We start from the raw sequence: 17,280 nt of genomic DNA, 5'->3' as shown, positions 1-17,280 counted from the left end.
TTTACATAATACAAAAACCAGTCACACAAACATTTTCAAAAGGGAGATCTATACTTAAAATATACAATTAAACCACCCCATTACACAGTCCCAACATGGCAATTAAAATGGAAGACTCTGGTGGAGAGATCAAGGGAATGCCTGTGTAAGTGGGTGCATACACCCCCAAATTTCTCCAATGAAAATAGGGACTTCCTGTTCCATAATAATAATAATAATAATAATAATAATAATAATAATAATAATTTTATTATTTATACCCCGCCCATCTGATTGGGTTGCCCTGGCCACTCTGGACGGCTTTCAACATATATAAAAGACAGTGGTGTGATGGCTGGCGTTTATTTCAGGAAGCCAGCAGAATAATCTGCAGTCTCTGAAGCGCATTGCTCTCTCCCAGCCAACCCGCCCATATTGGTTTGTGGAAGAAGGCAATGGGAAAGCATTTTATCACGGAAGAAGGCAATGAATCCTAACAAGACAGAAGTACTGTTTTTGGGGGGACAGGGGGCGGGTGGGGGTGGGGGACTCCCTGGTCCTGAATGGGGTAACTGTGCTCTTGAAGGACCAGGTCATTTTGGACTCACAGCTGTCCATAGAGGCGCAGGTCAGTTCTGTGTCCAGGGCAGCTGTCTACCAGCTCCATCTGGTACACAGGCTGAGACCCTGCCTGCCTGCAGACTGTCTTGCCAGAGTGGTGCATGCTCTAGTTATCTCCCCCTTGGGCTACTGCAATGCGCTCTATGTGGGGCTGAGGCATCAGGCATAAGCCTGCATTTTATTAATGTTTGATCAGGACTTGTATATTAAAGAGGGCTTAGATTTTCAAAAGTAGATTTTCAAAAGTTTCATGCCAGGCAAGAAGGCTAGCTGCTTAAGAAAACACTGGCAATGTTTTCCTAGACAAAGGGGCCCCTTTTGATTGATAGCAGAAGACAATTCTCAAAGTCGTAAAAGCTGAAATTACAGACTGAGTAAGAACACTGACCCTACATGTTATAGAAGATAAAAAAGGCAGAGATAAACATAATTAATAGTTGGTAAATAGAAAAATAATGCCAATGTGCCTCCCAGTAAAATGAGCCAGATCTTCTAAGGTTAAAAAGGCCAAGACCAAATGGAGAAGCATCTAGCTGGGAAGTCTTTTAAAGCTGTTTCTTTCTTAAACTGAGAGAGTTTCAATAAATGTTGGGAAGAGCTAATGGAAACAAAGCAGCTGGCTGAAGCAGCTTGCTGAAGGGGGGGATGTAAACTAAAGAGGTTTCTTCTGAAACTGTTTTAAACTGAGTTCCCTTTTTAAAAAGGCCTTATTCTTTTTAAAAGGCTACCTATGTTATGTATGGTCTTAAATGTAATTATGCAAAGGATTTAACAAATGCTAGAAGAGTTGTATTTATCCTGGAATTAAGTCAGCCAGCAGCCTAGCCCCCTGCCAGACAGGAAGACGCCAGTCCTGGGCAGTCCTGATATATGGCTGTCAGACATTTGTTTAGAAACCTTCAAATGAAGGATATCTTTCAATGTTGATGTGAAACTCAAGATCCTTGACATATGTTTAAGATAAAAATTTAAGATTAACCATTTGTTTTAGAAGGCAATAGGGCAAGGAGGGCAAGAGGTGAGCTGGTAATTAAGATTCCTTGTTGAGACACATGTAAGATATATTACTACTTATTTGTCATTTATAGATGTAACAATATATAGCTCTTTGTCCTCCATATAAGGACAGGAGGATATGGGTGTATCTTTTTGTGATTGGTTCTAGCAATCAGCCAATAGGAAATCCAACCAGGCTGATTGGACAGAGGCAGCCACAGGAGGAGCAAAGGGGGCTGGATTAAGGGAATATAAGTGCTGGCCATAATGGCAGGAGGCCAGGCCAGAGCTTGGTAACCATATACCACTGTGCCTCTTATTTATTTGTCTGACAAATAAATTATTATTTTAATTTCTCTGTTGCTGCGTTGAATATTTCATTCCAGCTAAGCGTTAACCACAAGCAGGGTGCTACATTTTATGGTGCCTGCGACTCGGATAAGTGGTCTGCTGGAACGCAGCGCCTTCGCCTTACTGGACGGGGTACAAGAGAGAAGACAACTGATTGCCTACCCAAGCGCGCACTGGAAAATTTTTTCCAGGGGAACGCAGCAGTCTCGTCTGTCTGATACCCTGCCCACCGACGGCGACGGACCGGGGGGGACCAGAGAAATAAACAGGGAACCAGCTAAGGGTAAGTGCACTAAGGGGTTTTGGCCCTCCAATTAATTGGGAGGAAGAGAAGTCCTGATCAAACTTCTGCGTCTCAGTAAAGGGGAACTGAGTACGCTAGGTGGCTGGGTATATCAGATGGTGGTCTGGTGGGGGAAAAGGGAAGAATGGGAGGTAGTGTGTGGTGAAGTATCTGGCGCATTGCATGTGTGAGAAAGTACAATGTGTAGCTGACCTAAGTGTGGAGTGAGTACTACTTCGTTTACCAGTAAGGTGTGTGTGTGAGTGACTGAGTGGATACTTCACAGGGCCATACAATGGGAGTTGGGGGTTCAAAGGGGGGAAGTACACCTTTTGAATGTATGTTAAATAATTTTAAGAAAGCCTTCTCAGGGGCATATGGAGTCAAAATGACGCCAGAGCGCCTGAAAACGTTATGTGAACTAGAATGGCCGAAGCAAAATACTAAATGGCCATCTCAAGGAACCTTTGATATAAATTTAGTAAGCAAACTTTGGTCTAACATCGCCAAAGAAACTGGAGGGTGCCCAGAACAATTTTCACATATAGATTCTTGGCTGAGCACATTAAATAAAAATCCTCCATGGATAAGGGAATGCAAAGTCCAACGATGCAAATTATTGGCTGTAAAAGCCAAAGCTAGGAAAGGAATCTTGCCAAATAAATCCAAACACTCCACCAGTTGTAACCCCAAGGCAAGAAAGTGGAATGAATAATGGGGGTGGAGTCACAGAACTTGATTCCTTGATAGATTATGAAAAATATCTTCAGGAGGCATTGGAGTTCTATAATGAAGCCCAAGCAGAAGTGGTTATTCCACCTGTGAGTCCCAGTAGAACTCCATCTACAGTCTCCTTTAATGGAACAACTGATTGCCCACCCCAAACCCCTGTACATCCAAGTCCTAGAGAATTATTACAGAAGTTACAGGGAGACCTTTATCGGTCAGCAAGCAATACAGCCAGGCGTATAAAGCTGCTAAAAGAACGCCTTGGGACAAATACCATCCCCTATGATTTGAGGCCCCTAGAGTAAAGCGAAGAGAAAGATCACGTAGTAGCCCCTCTCAGAAGAGTATTTGATGCACTTGAGGAGCCTGTGCTGGTTAATGGGCAACCCAGACCACGGCCACCTCGAACTTCGATCCTCCAGTACATTCCATTCACAACTACGGATCTGATGAATTGGAAAACACCCCATCTTCCGCAGAAAAAAACCTCAGGCTATGATGGACTTGGTGACTTCAATAGTAAATACTCATAGTCCTACTTGGACAGATTGCCGCCAGCTCCTGAATACTCTGTTCACCACTGAGGAAAGGAGAGACATAATTGAAAAGGCACAGATATATTTGCGTGAGCAGGCCAGAGTGGGAAATATTTATAATATTGACCGTCATCTCCAAGACAACTTTCCCTTGGAAGATCCTAATTGGGATCCAAACAATGTAATTCACCTGGCCAGACTTACCACCTATCGCCAGACGCTTGTGCAAGGTATCCGCAGGGCATGCCAGAAGCCCACTAATATGTCTAAAGTCTCAGAAGTAGAACAGAAACCAAATGAGAGTCCAGGAGACTTTTTAGAGAGGCTGCAAGAAGCCTATCGTATATGGACTCCTTTTGACCCTGAAGCCCCTGAAAACAGCAGAATGATTACTGCTACATTTGTGGCCCAGTGCGCTTCTGACATTCGTAAGAAAATTCAGAAATCAGAAGGATGGGAAGGGATGCTGATGAGCCAAATTATGGCCATTGCACGCCGAGTTTATCGGAATAGGGATGAGGCTGAGAAGCAAGAGAAGAAGAAGTGGCAGAAGGAAAAGATGGTGATGCTAGCCACAGCAGTGATGTGTTACCCATAACACACTGTTTCGTGTTCGGTGTGCACCCACAAAAAGACTTAAGTTGTCACCTTTTGAGCTCCTGTATGGGAGACCGCCCTCCTTTGTTCAGGATATTTCAGCTGATCTTAAACAAATAGGAGACCATGTGACACAGGGACAAGTGCAATCTCTCTCCCGTGTTTTTGTTTCTCTTAACAGGTGGGCCCTCGAGCGCACGCCGTGCAGCATTGCCGAGCCGATTCATCAGTTCCAGGCTGGCGATAGCGTATGGGTGAAAGAGTGGAAACGTGATCCACTTGCACCTAAGTGGCGTGGACCTTACACCGTCTTGCTCTCTACTCCAACAGCGGTGAAGGTAGCTGAGGTGACCCCCTGGATTCATCACTCCCGTTTGAAGAAGTCCGAAGGCAGTTGGACGTGCAAAGGTGACCCTTCTAATCCTCTTAAACTGACTCTCTCCAAAAACCCCTGTATCTAGCCCTACCGGGAACGGGCTAGGTCACGGGCAACATTAGACGACCGGCCTGCTGCAGCCACAACCTGGAAGCTGGCTGACCTGCGCACGCCTGAAGCTTGAGGAGCGTCTGAACCAGCGACTGTGAGCGGGAAGATTCTCTTATACAATTGATTGACTGCCCCCCTTGTGGAACAATTATCAGAGATATTACTCATTGGGGATCCTTGGGATATATGTTTTGGTCTTGGTGGTTCCCCATTCCTGTCACTGGGGGAATTATATTGGGACTAATATTTATATGCTATCACAATAAGGTAATCTTTTGTGGAAGGAATGCATATGCTAGACATCAACATGATTTTATTATTAATCCTGATCCCTTGGGAAGAGGAAGGGTCCTTGAATCTGACCAAATTTGCTAAATATGGATTCCGCTGTGACCACAATATGTGGGTAGGTTTAGCTGAAATGGTAAGCCAATGTTGCAAATAGGACTAATTGCCTTGTTTGCTCTCTTGGGCCAGATGATTCAGAGGGAGGTATGCCCTTATTACCGATACCATTAAATGCCATTGGTATGGTAAGCGAAATGCCACACCAAACAGAAGTACAGAATTTCCCCGGATGGAACTCAACTAAACATTACGAGTTATACCTGTACAAGGGGAATTCTGTGTACATAAATCATCAGATGCAGCTGATTCTCTCATGGTAGGCTCTTCTCATTGTCACTATACTTGGGATTATATTAAGAATACCTGGGCACACGGTACTACCTATCGAACTCGGAATACCTTGCCCTGTGCACCTCCTTTTTATTCATGCATGGAAAGTGGTATGGAACATAACTGTGACAGAGAAAGGCAATCTAACATACTGCACTGTGAACTCTCTACCTCTTTTGATATTTCGCCTTATGCACTCCACATACCAAAACCCTCAGACCCGATGGTTGTGGTGGATATGTGGAGAATGGGCATACAAGAAACTCCCTTCCAAATGGAGTGGGACTTGTTTCCTGGGATGGGTATTACCACCAATGTGGATTATGCCCACTAATTTGGCCAAGCGTACACGAAGAAACGCTGATATTTCTCATATAGCAGGAGGAAGTACCCAAAGTTGGAGCGGTACTGATGATTGGCCACCAGAGCGCATTATAGCCTATTATGATCCTGCCTCCTGGAATCCTGGTGAGCTCATACAAGGGGCACGGGATCCTATTTATAATCTAAACAGAATAATTCGATTGCAAGCAGTAGTGGAACTTGTAACCAATGCAACGGCCCGGAGTTTGAGACTTATTGCACAACAGTTGGATGAAAGTAGAGCCGCCATTTTGCAGCTGAAAATGGGAATGGATTATGTACTTGCCAAGCAGGGAGGCCTATGTGGAGTCTTGAACTTGACAGGGAATGCCTGTTGCTTTAACATTTCAGATAATGGTGAGGCAATCCGTGTGTTGGCCACAAAGATGGAGAATATAGCACATGTCCCAGTACAAACATGGGAAGGATGGGATATGGGATGGCTCACCAATTGGTTACCTAATGTCACAGGACTCAAAGGGATACTATTGTCTTGCTTGTTTTTCTTGACAGTAGTGGTAATGGTTTTATGTATGATGCCATGTATCATTTCATGTTTTAGAAGTACAATTAGCAAGATGGTTTCAAATGAAACTCTACCTCATATCATGGCCCTATACAGAGCTTTACCTCAGGAATATGATGAAGGTCAAGCTATCAAGGACACTTGGGATGAAGGTCCTTGAGCTTGAAAGGGGGGAATGAGGCATCAGGCATAAGCCTGCATTTTATTAATGTTTGATCAGGACTTGTATATTAAAGAGGGCTTAGATTTTCAAAAGTAGATTTTCAAAAGTTTCATGCCAGGCAAGAAGGCTAGCTGCTTAAGAAAACACTGGCAATGTTTTCCTAGACAAAGGGGCCCCTTTTGATTGATAGCAGAAGACAATTCTCAAAGTCGTAAAAGCTGAAATTACAGACTGAGTAAGAACACTGACCCTACATGTTATAGAAGATAAAAAAGGCAGAGATAAACATAATTAATAGTTGGTAAATAGAAAAATAATGCCAATGTGCCTCCCAGTAAAATGAGCCAGATCTTCTAAGGTTAAAAAGGCCAAGACCAAATGGAGAAGCATCTAGCTGGGAAGTCTTTTAAAGCTGTTTCTTTCTTAAACTGAGAGAGTTTCAATAAATGTTGGGAAGAGCTAATGGAAACAAAGCAGCTGGCTGAAGCAGCTTGCTGAAGGGGGGGATGTAAACTAAAGAGGTTTCTTCTGAAACTGTTTTAAACTGAGTTCCCTTTTTAAAAAGGCCTTATTCTTTTTAAAAGGCTACCTATGTTATGTATGGTCTTAAATGTAATTATGCAAAGGATTTAACAAATGCTAGAAGAGTTGTATTTATCCTGGAATTAAGTCAGCCAGCAGCCTAGCCCCCTGCCAGACAGGAAGACGCCAGTCCTGGGCAGTCCTGATATATGGCTGTCAGACATTTGTTTAGAAACCTTCAAATGAAGGATATCTTTCAATGTTGATGTGAAACTCAAGATCCTTGACATATGTTTAAGATAAAAATTTAAGATTAACCATTTGTTTTAGAAGGCAATAGGGCAAGGAGGGCAAGAGGTGAGCTGGTAATTAAGATTCCTTGTTGAGACACATGTAAGATATATTACTACTTATTTGTCATTTATAGATGTAACAATATATAGCTCTTTGTCCTCCATATAAGGACAGGAGGATATGGGTGTATCTTTTTGTGATTGGTTCTAGCAATCAGCCAATAGGAAATCCAACCAGGCTGATTGGACAGAGGCAGCCACAGGAGGAGCAAAGGGGGCTGGATTAAGGGAATATAAGTGCTGGCCATAATGGCAGGAGGCCAGGCCAGAGCTTGGTAACCATATACCACTGTGCCTCTTATTTATTTGTCTGACAAATAAATTATTATTTTAATTTCTCTGTTGCTGCGTTGAATATTTCATTCCAGCTAAGCGTTAACCACAAGCAGGGTGCTACAGGGCTACCTTTGAAGGTGACCCAGAAACAGCTATTAATCCACAATGTGGCAGCTAGACTGGTGATGGGAACGGCTGCCGAGAACGTATAACACTGGTCCTGAAATATCTCCATTGGTTCCCAGTACGTTTCCGAGCACAATTCAAAGTGTTGGTGCTGACCTTTAAAGCCCTAAACGGCCTCGGTCCAGTATATCTGAGGGAGCATCTCCACCCCCATCATTCTGCCTGGACACTGAGGTCCAGCGCTGAGAGCCTTCTGGCAGTTCCCTCATTGCGAGAAGCCAAGTTACAGGGAACCAGGCAGAGGGCCTTCTCGGTAAAAATAGGGACATCCTGGTTAATAATAATAATAATTATTATTATTATTATTATTATTATTATTATTATTATTATTATTATTTTATTAGTTATATCCCTCCCATCTGACTGAGTTGCTACAGCCACTCTGGGTGGCTTCCAGCATATATAAAAACATAACAAAAAATTAAACATTAAAAAACCCTTTCCTATACAGTGGTACTTTGGTTTAAGAACAGTCCGGAAACTACAACTAACCCAGAATGCAGCAGCTAAACTGGTGACTGGGAGTGGCCACCGAGACCACATAACACTGGTCTTGAAAGACCTACATTGGCTCCCAGTATGTTTCATAGCCCAATTCAAAGTGTTGGTGCTGACCTTTAAAGCCCTAAACGGCCTCGGCCCAGTATACACGAAGGAGGATCTCCACCTCCATCATTCTGCCCGGACACTGAGGTCCAGTGCCGAGGGCCTTCTAGCAGTTCCCTCACTGCGAGAAGTGAGGTTACAGGGAACCAGACCGAGGGCCTTCTCGGTAATGGCGCCTGCCCTGTGGAACGCCCTCCCTTCAGATGTGAAGGAAATAAGTAGCTATCTTATCTTTAAAAGACATCTGAAGGCAGACCTGTTTAGGGAAGTTTTTAATATTTAATGCTGTATTGTTTTTAACACTCGATTGGAAGCCTCCCAGAGTGGCTGGGGAAACTCAGCCAGATTCAGCAGAGTGTGTGTTCCATCATGCAGGTGCTACCAGGGAAAAAGCCCACCTGTGTGTTAGCACAAGCTAATAATCCTCATGCTAGTTATACAAGTTCTGGCCTTTATACAACAGGAATTGAGAGGTAACTGGTTTCTCCTACTTATCTGATTCTAGAACCAAGCTCAACGCAGCAGCTTAGGGTTAGGAAGGCCATTAAGAATCATATAAGCAGGAGAAACCAGTTGCCTCCCAATTCCTGTTATATAAAGGCCATAACTTGTATAACTAGCATATTATATAAGGAAGTCACTTGGCCTCTTCTCAGTATTACCATCAAGGGAGTGGATTTCTGACCTTTCCCAGTTTATATCCACCACCACCACCCATGCCCTCATGGATATTTATCCATCCTAATGACGAACATCAAGTACACTGTCTTCCAGAACTCCTAATATGTTTTCATGACCTCATCCTGCGTTAGGTTGGGTTGCATAGATGGATTGTCCCAGCATTTTTAAAGGCTCCTTATCCAGAGAGCTCTCCTGACAGGTCAAAGGACACAGAGGCTATGTACCCACCATATGTTTGAAGCTCACCCCCTGCAAAAATATTGGGAACTGTAGTTCACTGAATGTAGTTCATTGATTGGGAACTGTAGATCCGTGAGGGGTGAGCTACACTTCCTAGGATTCATGGGGTATGTATGCTTTAAATGTATAGCACACACACTCCACCGACCTGGCTAAGTGAGATCAGTTCCCAGAAAACCCTGCAGTGTTTTTCCCCTTTCCTGAAAATAGCTGTTGCAATACAGCTTTGCAATCCTAATTATGATGTACTCAGAAAACATATATATGACTGGGCTCTGTCTGAAAGGAGGTATCATGTGACCAAGCTCACCATGTGCTCATCTCCCAGCTTCAGCCAATGTTCATCAGTGGTTCCAGTTTTTTTGCTTCATCCCTTTTCGTCTATACATATTAAATGTCCCCTTTTTATGTTCTGCATTTCCTCATTTGTTATTCTTGGCCTGTGATCTCCGGGTATATTAATACCATCTGCTGGCTGGTTTTCACAGAAGAAATTTTAAAAGTCTTCTTCTTCTTCCCAAGAAGTGTTTTAATAATGAAGGCCAGTGATTTATGTCATGGAGAGAAAAAACATTATTTCACTAGCAAAGGGGGGGGGAGTATTAGTTCTGTGTGCTCTCCCAAGAAATAAATCTTGCAGCCAAGAGAGTGATGACTATACACTGACCATTAGCAAACACTCAGTAAGGACCTAAGCAGAGAGCCAAGATGGATCAAACCAAGGTTCATCTTTCAGCCTTTCCCAACTTGAGTCCCCAGAACTCCCAGCATCCTTGATCATTTGCAATACTGATGGGAGCTGGAGTTCAGCAACATCTAGAGAATTGTCTCTTGGCTAAAACATTTCATTTAGAGGGGAAGTAACTATTCGCCTAGGGATGCAGGTGGCGCTGTGGGTTAAATCTAGGACTTGCTGCTCCTGCCAACCTAGCAGTTCGAAAGCACGTCCAAGTGCAAGTAGATAAATAGGTACCACTCTGGCGGGAAGGTAAACGGCATTTCCGTGCACTGCTCTGGTTCACCAGAAGCATTTTAGTCATGCTGGCCACATGACCCAGAAGCTGTATGCCGGCTCCCTCGGCCAGTAAAGCGAGATGAGCGCCGCAACCCCAGAGTCGGCCACGACTGGACCTAATGGTCAGGGGTCCCTTTACCTTTACTTTTAACTATTCACCTGCTGAATCAGGCCAATCGCCCATCCAGTCAAACATCTGGCTCTCATAGTGGCCAACTAGATGCCTGTGGAAAACCGGCAAGTAGGATTTGAAAACAAGAGCACTTTCCACTCTTGTGATTTCTGGCAATTGGCATACGAGGCATTGCTGCCTTGGACCATTGAGGTAGAACATAGCAACCATATCTTGTGGCCAGTGATATCCCTCTCCTCCAGGAATATGTCCAATGCTCTTTTAAATCCATCCCAGTTGGGGGTCATCATTGCCTCCCATGGGAGTGAGTTCCACACTTCCACTATGCTTCAATAACAACAACAACAACTTATTATTTATACCTCGCCCATCTGGCTGGCTCCCAACAGAATACTAAAAACACGATAAAACATCAAACATTAAAACTTCCCTAAACAGGACTACCTTCAGTTGTCTTCTAAAAGTCAGATTATTGATTTTTTCCTTGACATCTGCTGGAAGGGCATTTCACAGGTAGGGTGCCATCACCAAGAAGGCCCTCTGCCTGGTTCCCTGTAACCTCACTTCTTGCAGTGAGGGAACCGCCAGAAGGCCCTCAGAGCTGGACCTCAGTGTCTGGGCTGAACGATGGGGGTGGAGATGCTCCTTCATTATGGTTCAACATGAAGAAAGGGGAAATGCTCATAACAAGAGCAGGTCTTTCCACCAAATACCATTTGGTGGAAACCATATGCAGGGAGAAAACTCCTGCACTTGGGTCCTGCTTGCAAATATCCCACAGGCATCTGTTGGGTCACTGCAAGAACATGGTGCTGGATTAGATGGGGCTTTGGTCTGATCCAGCAGGCTTCCCTTGTGTTACTCATGCCTGTTACACTGCCAGAATGAAGCAGACTGTGTATGGGAGTCAGGGTACACTCTTGGAAATGGGAAAGCAACAATCAGAGTGTGATGGCCTTACAGCTGCTCCACTACCGGCTTGGTCAGGGGAGGCTGAGGCGGCCCCTGGGTTTAGTAACCCACTGACTTCTCCCGAGCTGCAGAGAAGGAGAGACCTGAGTACTCGCAGGAGGAGTGCTCGCCTTCGGGCGAGACAGGGAGGTGAGTCACCGGGGGATCGGCCATTACCCCGACAGATAAAAGGCTGTCGGACCCCATCCCAGGTTGCGGGAGCAACAATGCTGCTTGCTGGAACCTGCCTGTTGCCCTGTGCCTGACCTAGCCTGGTTTCCTGCCTCGTGTTTTGCCTTGGCCCTGTTGGACTGGCTCCTCGCAGAATCCTTGGATTCGGGACTGGACCTGGACCGTGTTGCTCGGGTTAACCCCCAGGCCCAGCACACACAGGGTGCTAAGAGCCCTCTGTCTAGGACAGTTTCCCAAACCTGGGTCTCTGGCTGTCTTTGGACTACAGTTCCCATCATCCCTGACCACTGGTTCTGCTAGCTAGGGGTGATGGGAGTTGTTTTTCAAAACCAGCCAGAGACCCAAGTTTAGGAAACACTGTTCTAGAAACACCCAAAGAATCACATATGGTTATTACAGAGGGGAGAAGGGAGAAAGGTATTGATTTTCTTATTGCAGACTCTTAATGGAGCTCAGGGACTTATGAAGAAGGAGATTCATAGCTATGCTCTGCTTCCACGGTTGGAGGCCACACTGCTTCTGAATACCAGTTGCTGGAAGCCACAGGAAGGGAGAGTGCTGTTGGGCTGCATCCTAAGCGCTTCATCCCAGCGGATCTTGGCATAGGATTGCTCCCTTTGAGTTTGGAAGAGCAAGGGAATGGGAGCGATGTGGCTGCAGAACACATCTGATCACATCCTGTGATTGGTGTGGATGGGTGGGAGGAACACAATCACGCTCGAAAAAACAGGGGCTGCTTAAATTTTTGCTCCGAAATACTTCAGAACCAAGAGCAAGCTATATAAATGGCATGTCTGGAGGGGCCCTTTGTTTTGACTTTGGAGCAGCCAGAGGGATTGCCTTTGAAAAATGCTTGTACACACTCAGAAAGAGAGCTGGCCATGTTCTTTGTACCCCTGGTCGTTCCAATGTTTCTGCTTCAGCTCAACTGGTAAGTCTTGAATTATGAGTTGCAAGAGCTTCCAAAAGCAGGTTCCAAGTAATTAAGCAATGGAAGAGGGTTGCCGCCTTTGAACCTGCCAAATTGTGGACAGCCTGTTCTTTCCCAGCATCTGGGGGGTGGGGAAGAGAAAACAGAACATTCAAGGGCTGGTTGCAACGACACAGCATAAACACAGGCATCTAGTCAATGTCTTCATCATTAAATCCTGAGTTGGAAAGCAGATCCCTAACGGACAGTGGCCGTTCTCGACCTAGACCAGCCAAGTTTGTTTTCAGAGTTTTTCTTGGCGTCCGTCTGTCTCGAGAGACAGTGGAAGCACTTAGGGGTGAAGTAAAACTGTTGGAGAGTAGCGGCCAACACAGCAGAGACAGGTTTTGTTGCAGGTGGGGCAGATGAAGGAGTCACATTGTGCTGCTGCAAACGCAACATGGCATTTGTTCTCTGCACTTATCCCAGCAGTCATTTCTCCTCTGGTCACTGCTGTAGATACATGACCTGACTGTTCGACCAAACACAGAAAACCAAAAACAAAGCCTTTGTGCTGAGACAGGGAAGCATTTCAGCCTGGGGGCCATATAACTGTTGTTGTGGTTTAGTCATTTAGTAGTGTCCGACTCTTCATGACCCCATGGACCAGAGCACACCAGGAACTCCTGTCTTCCTCTGCCTCCCGCAGTTTGGTCAAACTCATGCTGGTAGCTTTGAGAACACTGTCCAACCATCTCGTCCTCTGTCGCCCCCTTCTCCTTGTGCCCTCCATCTTTCCCAACATCAGGGTCTTTTCCAGGGAGTCTTCTCTTCCCGTGAGGTGGCCAAAGTACTGGAATCTCAGCTTCAGGATCCGTCCTTCCAGTGAGCACTCAGGGCTGATTTCCTTCAGAATGGAGAGGTTTGATCTTCTTGCAGTCCATGGGACTCTCAAGAGTCTCCTCCAGCACCATAATTCAAAAGCATCAATTCTTCGGCGCTCAGCCTTCTTTATGGTCCAGATCTCACTTCCATACATCACTACTGGGAAAACCATATCTTTCACTATACGGACCTTTGTTGGCAAGGAGACAACAGGTCATATAACTACAAACATTTAAAAACAGCCCCACATCCTCACAGTTAATACTTTCAGGGATGCCAGGCATATTTCAACCATTGAATGAACATAAAATGATCATACTGGCCAAAGCCCTATCCAGTCCAGCATCCTGTTCTTTTTATTATTTTTTATTACATTTATACACCGCCCTTCATCCATAGATCTCAAGGCCCGAACAGGAAACCTGCAATCAGGAACTGAGCATAACAGCAACCTTCCAAGTTATGCTAATGCTTCGAAAATTTTGTAAGCTGCTTAGAAACTTACTGTTTCTATTAGCTGTTGTGAAGAAAACAGCCAATAAATTCAAAAGTTAATACGGGGAAGGACCATAAGTCAATGATAGAGCTAATAATAATAATAATAATAATAATAATAATAATAATAATAATAATAATAATAATAATAATAATTTTATTATTTGTACCCCGACCATCTGACTGTGTAGCCCCAGCCACTCTGGGCAGCTTCCAACAAATATAAAAATATAATAAAACATCCAACATTAAAAACTTCCCTATACAGGGCTGCCTTCAGATGTCTTCTAAATGTCAAATACTTGTTTATCTGTTTGACATCTGAAGGGAGGGCATTCCACAGGGTGGAATGATGAGGATAGAGATGCTCCTTCAGGTATACTGGACCAAGGCCATTTAGGGCTTTCAAGGTCAGCACCAACACTTTGAATTGTGCTCAGAAACGTACTGGAAGCCAATGTACGTCTTTCAGGACTGGTGTTATATGGTCTCAGCAGCCACTCCCAGTCACCAGTCTAGCTGCTGCATTCTTGATTAGTTGTAGCTTCTGAGTCACCTTCAAAAGTTGTTCCACGTTGCAGTAGTCCAAGCGGGAGATGGCCAGAGCATGCACCACTCTGGCAGATACGGTCTCAGCCAGTGTACCAAATGGAGCTGGGAGAGCGCCACCTTTGACACAGACAGCCACCCTTTCATGCAGAAGGACCCAAATTCAACCCCCAGCATCTGGAGGTAGAAGAAGAAGAAGAGTTTGGATTTGATATCCCGCTTTATCACTACCTGAAGGAAACTCAAAGCGGCCAACTCCTTTCCCTTCCTCCCTCACAACAAACACTCTGTGAGGTGAGTGGGGCTGAGAGACTTCAAAGAAGTGTGACTAGCCCAAGGTCACCCAGCAGCTACATGTGGAGGAGCAGATTACGAGACTACCGCTCTTAACCACTACACCACACTGGCTCTCAGTAGGGCTTGGAGTCCCACCTGAAATCCTGGAGAGCCACAGCTGGTCACTATGGACTGTGCTAGATGGACTATTGGTCTGATTCAATGCAAGGCAGTTTTCTATGTACTGTAGTAACAGTACCAGTAATCACCATCACCCACCTGTTGAAGATGGGCTGAGAGAAGGTATTATGACTAAGACCAATTTTGCATGTTCATAGCCAAGGCAAAGTTTGTATCAAGGGCAGAAGTGCTATGTTACACCAGCTTTAAATACATGCTAGAGTGTCTGGCTGTTTGCCACGTCTGCTGCCCCAGTTTCCATCATCCGTGTTGTGAGTTACCAACTGAAAGCTAAATGTAGCTGGATAAGAGCCAAGTGCATGAGAATATGCCCTGCAAAGCCTTCTGGCCATCTCTACAGCCTCCCGCTAAATTACATCCAGTATTTTTTGCGGTTAGGGAAACGGAATGAACATAGTGTTACAGAGCAGCCCATTGTTATTCTATTTTTTTAAAATGGCGTATGCATCACTTAACAATGTTCCTTAAATGCAGGGAGGCTATTAAGCTGCTTCTGAACCATTTGGAAAGTCAAGATAAAGCCGCAAGGCGACGGACTGTCTTCAATTAACAAATGTCTGGCCTAGCATGTGTCTTCTGTTGTACACTTATTGACAAATACAAATGCAATTGGCTTTTATTTATCACAAAAGGTAATGGAATTGTCCAGCATGAGCTATGATGGTGGTGTGTAACGGCCACCCATGACATTGTTTGCCAGCAAAAATGAGGAAAAACAAAACTATTAGACATTGTCTTCTAGTCTCTCTGTTGCTCTGTCTGTGTTCCAGGCCTCCAATAACAGGCTTGAGTTTTGATTCTTGCATACCCTCCAACATTTCTCCAGTGAAAATAGGGACATCCCATTCCATGATGATAATTTTACTATTTATACCCCACACATCTTGCTGGGTTGCCCCAGCCACTCTGGGCAGCTTCCAACATATATAAAAACATAATAAAACATTAAACATTTTTTAAAAAACCTTCTCTATACAGGATTGCCTTCAGATGGCTCGGGGATCAGATAACTCCATACCCTCCACCATTTCTCCAATGACAACAACAACAACAACAACAACAACAAACAACAACAACAACAATAAATTTTATTTATACCCCGCCCTACCCACCAAGGCCAACTATCCAGACTGGTCCTACGTGGGCCAGAAAAAAGTCAGGGAAGTCCCCAAATAGGAGTTCCATCACAGGAGGAGAAAGGAAAAAAGAAAGAGGGAATCAAATTGACTCCAAGCCAAAGGCCAGGCAGAACAGCTCTGTCTTACAGGCCCTGCGGAAAGAAATCAGATCCTGCAGGGCCCTGGTCTCATGAGACAGAGCGTTCCACCAGGCCGGAGCCAGTGTTGAAAAGGCCCTGGCTCTGGTTGAGGCTAGTCCTTAGAGCCTGGGACCTCTAGGGTGTTGCTATTTATGGACCTTAAGGTCCTCCGTGGGACATACCGGGAAAGGCGGTCCCGTAGTTACGAGGGTCCTAAGATGCTATGTAAGGACTGAGTCAACCTCTTTCAGCCCAAGGGCCACATTCCCTTCTGGACAACCTTGCAAGGGCCACATTGCATTGGTGGACGAGGGCGAGGGCAAAAGTACGCAGTGCAACAAACTGAATTTTTAGCTTTGCACAGTAGCCTAGTTTGTACACACACTCGGACAATCCTGTTGGTACAAGGGTCCTAGGCTGTGAAGGGCTTTAATTAGGGACATCCTAAGGAAAAGTGGGACATTCCGGGATCAAATAAAAAACCGGGATGATTTCTCTAAATCAGGGACATCCCTGGAAAATAGGGACACTTGGAGGGTCTGCAAAATGATATGAGGGAGAGAAGCACAGACACCTTTCGAAAGTTGCACTGATCTGAACTCTATGATGCAGTTCTCTAATTAAACAAGGTTTACCAAAAGTCATATATCAGGCAAAAGTGTATGTTAGTCTAAACTGCATACAAAAGTGTGTTTGTTGGGAAACATTTGCCCTAAAATGCTCAACCACTTCTTTCTTTTTTTCTTTTTTAGTACTGCACAGACTCAGGCCTTAGTACTGCACAGACTCAGGGAAGGAAAGATTGATCTTCATAGCACAACGACATTACTGATACTGAGAGCAAAAATGACTTCCCTCTGGTGACCCATAAAAGTAGTTCTTCCTATGCTGTGATGTCAGCAAAGGGCCATTGCCAAAACAGAGGGTGTCTCCGACTTAGCCCATAGCTAATATCCTTAATGTTGCTTTTGAGTCACAGCAGAACTTCTGTCTGTTTCTTCTAGATGTCATGAGCTTTGTCAGGGTGTAACAAGCTCAGGTGCCATGTATCATTTCTGGCAAACCTTCCTGTGATTGGTGGGTGTGGCACAACCCCAGAAAAGGTATTTGGCTCCAAGGTAAGACTTGATATAATTATTTTGAGCATGTGAAAAACAACAACAACCAACCCTGAAACAAACCAGACCTTGAGCGTTTGGATCTCTGTGCGTCACACAAGGAAGGGATTAACAGAATATATAT

This window comes from Podarcis bocagei (assembly GCF_964188305.1).
Source record: "Podarcis bocagei genome assembly, chromosome: 8".
In the NCBI taxonomy this organism is placed as follows: Eukaryota; Metazoa; Chordata; class Lepidosauria; order Squamata; family Lacertidae; genus Podarcis; species Podarcis bocagei.
This window is presented reverse-complemented; position numbering follows the sequence as displayed.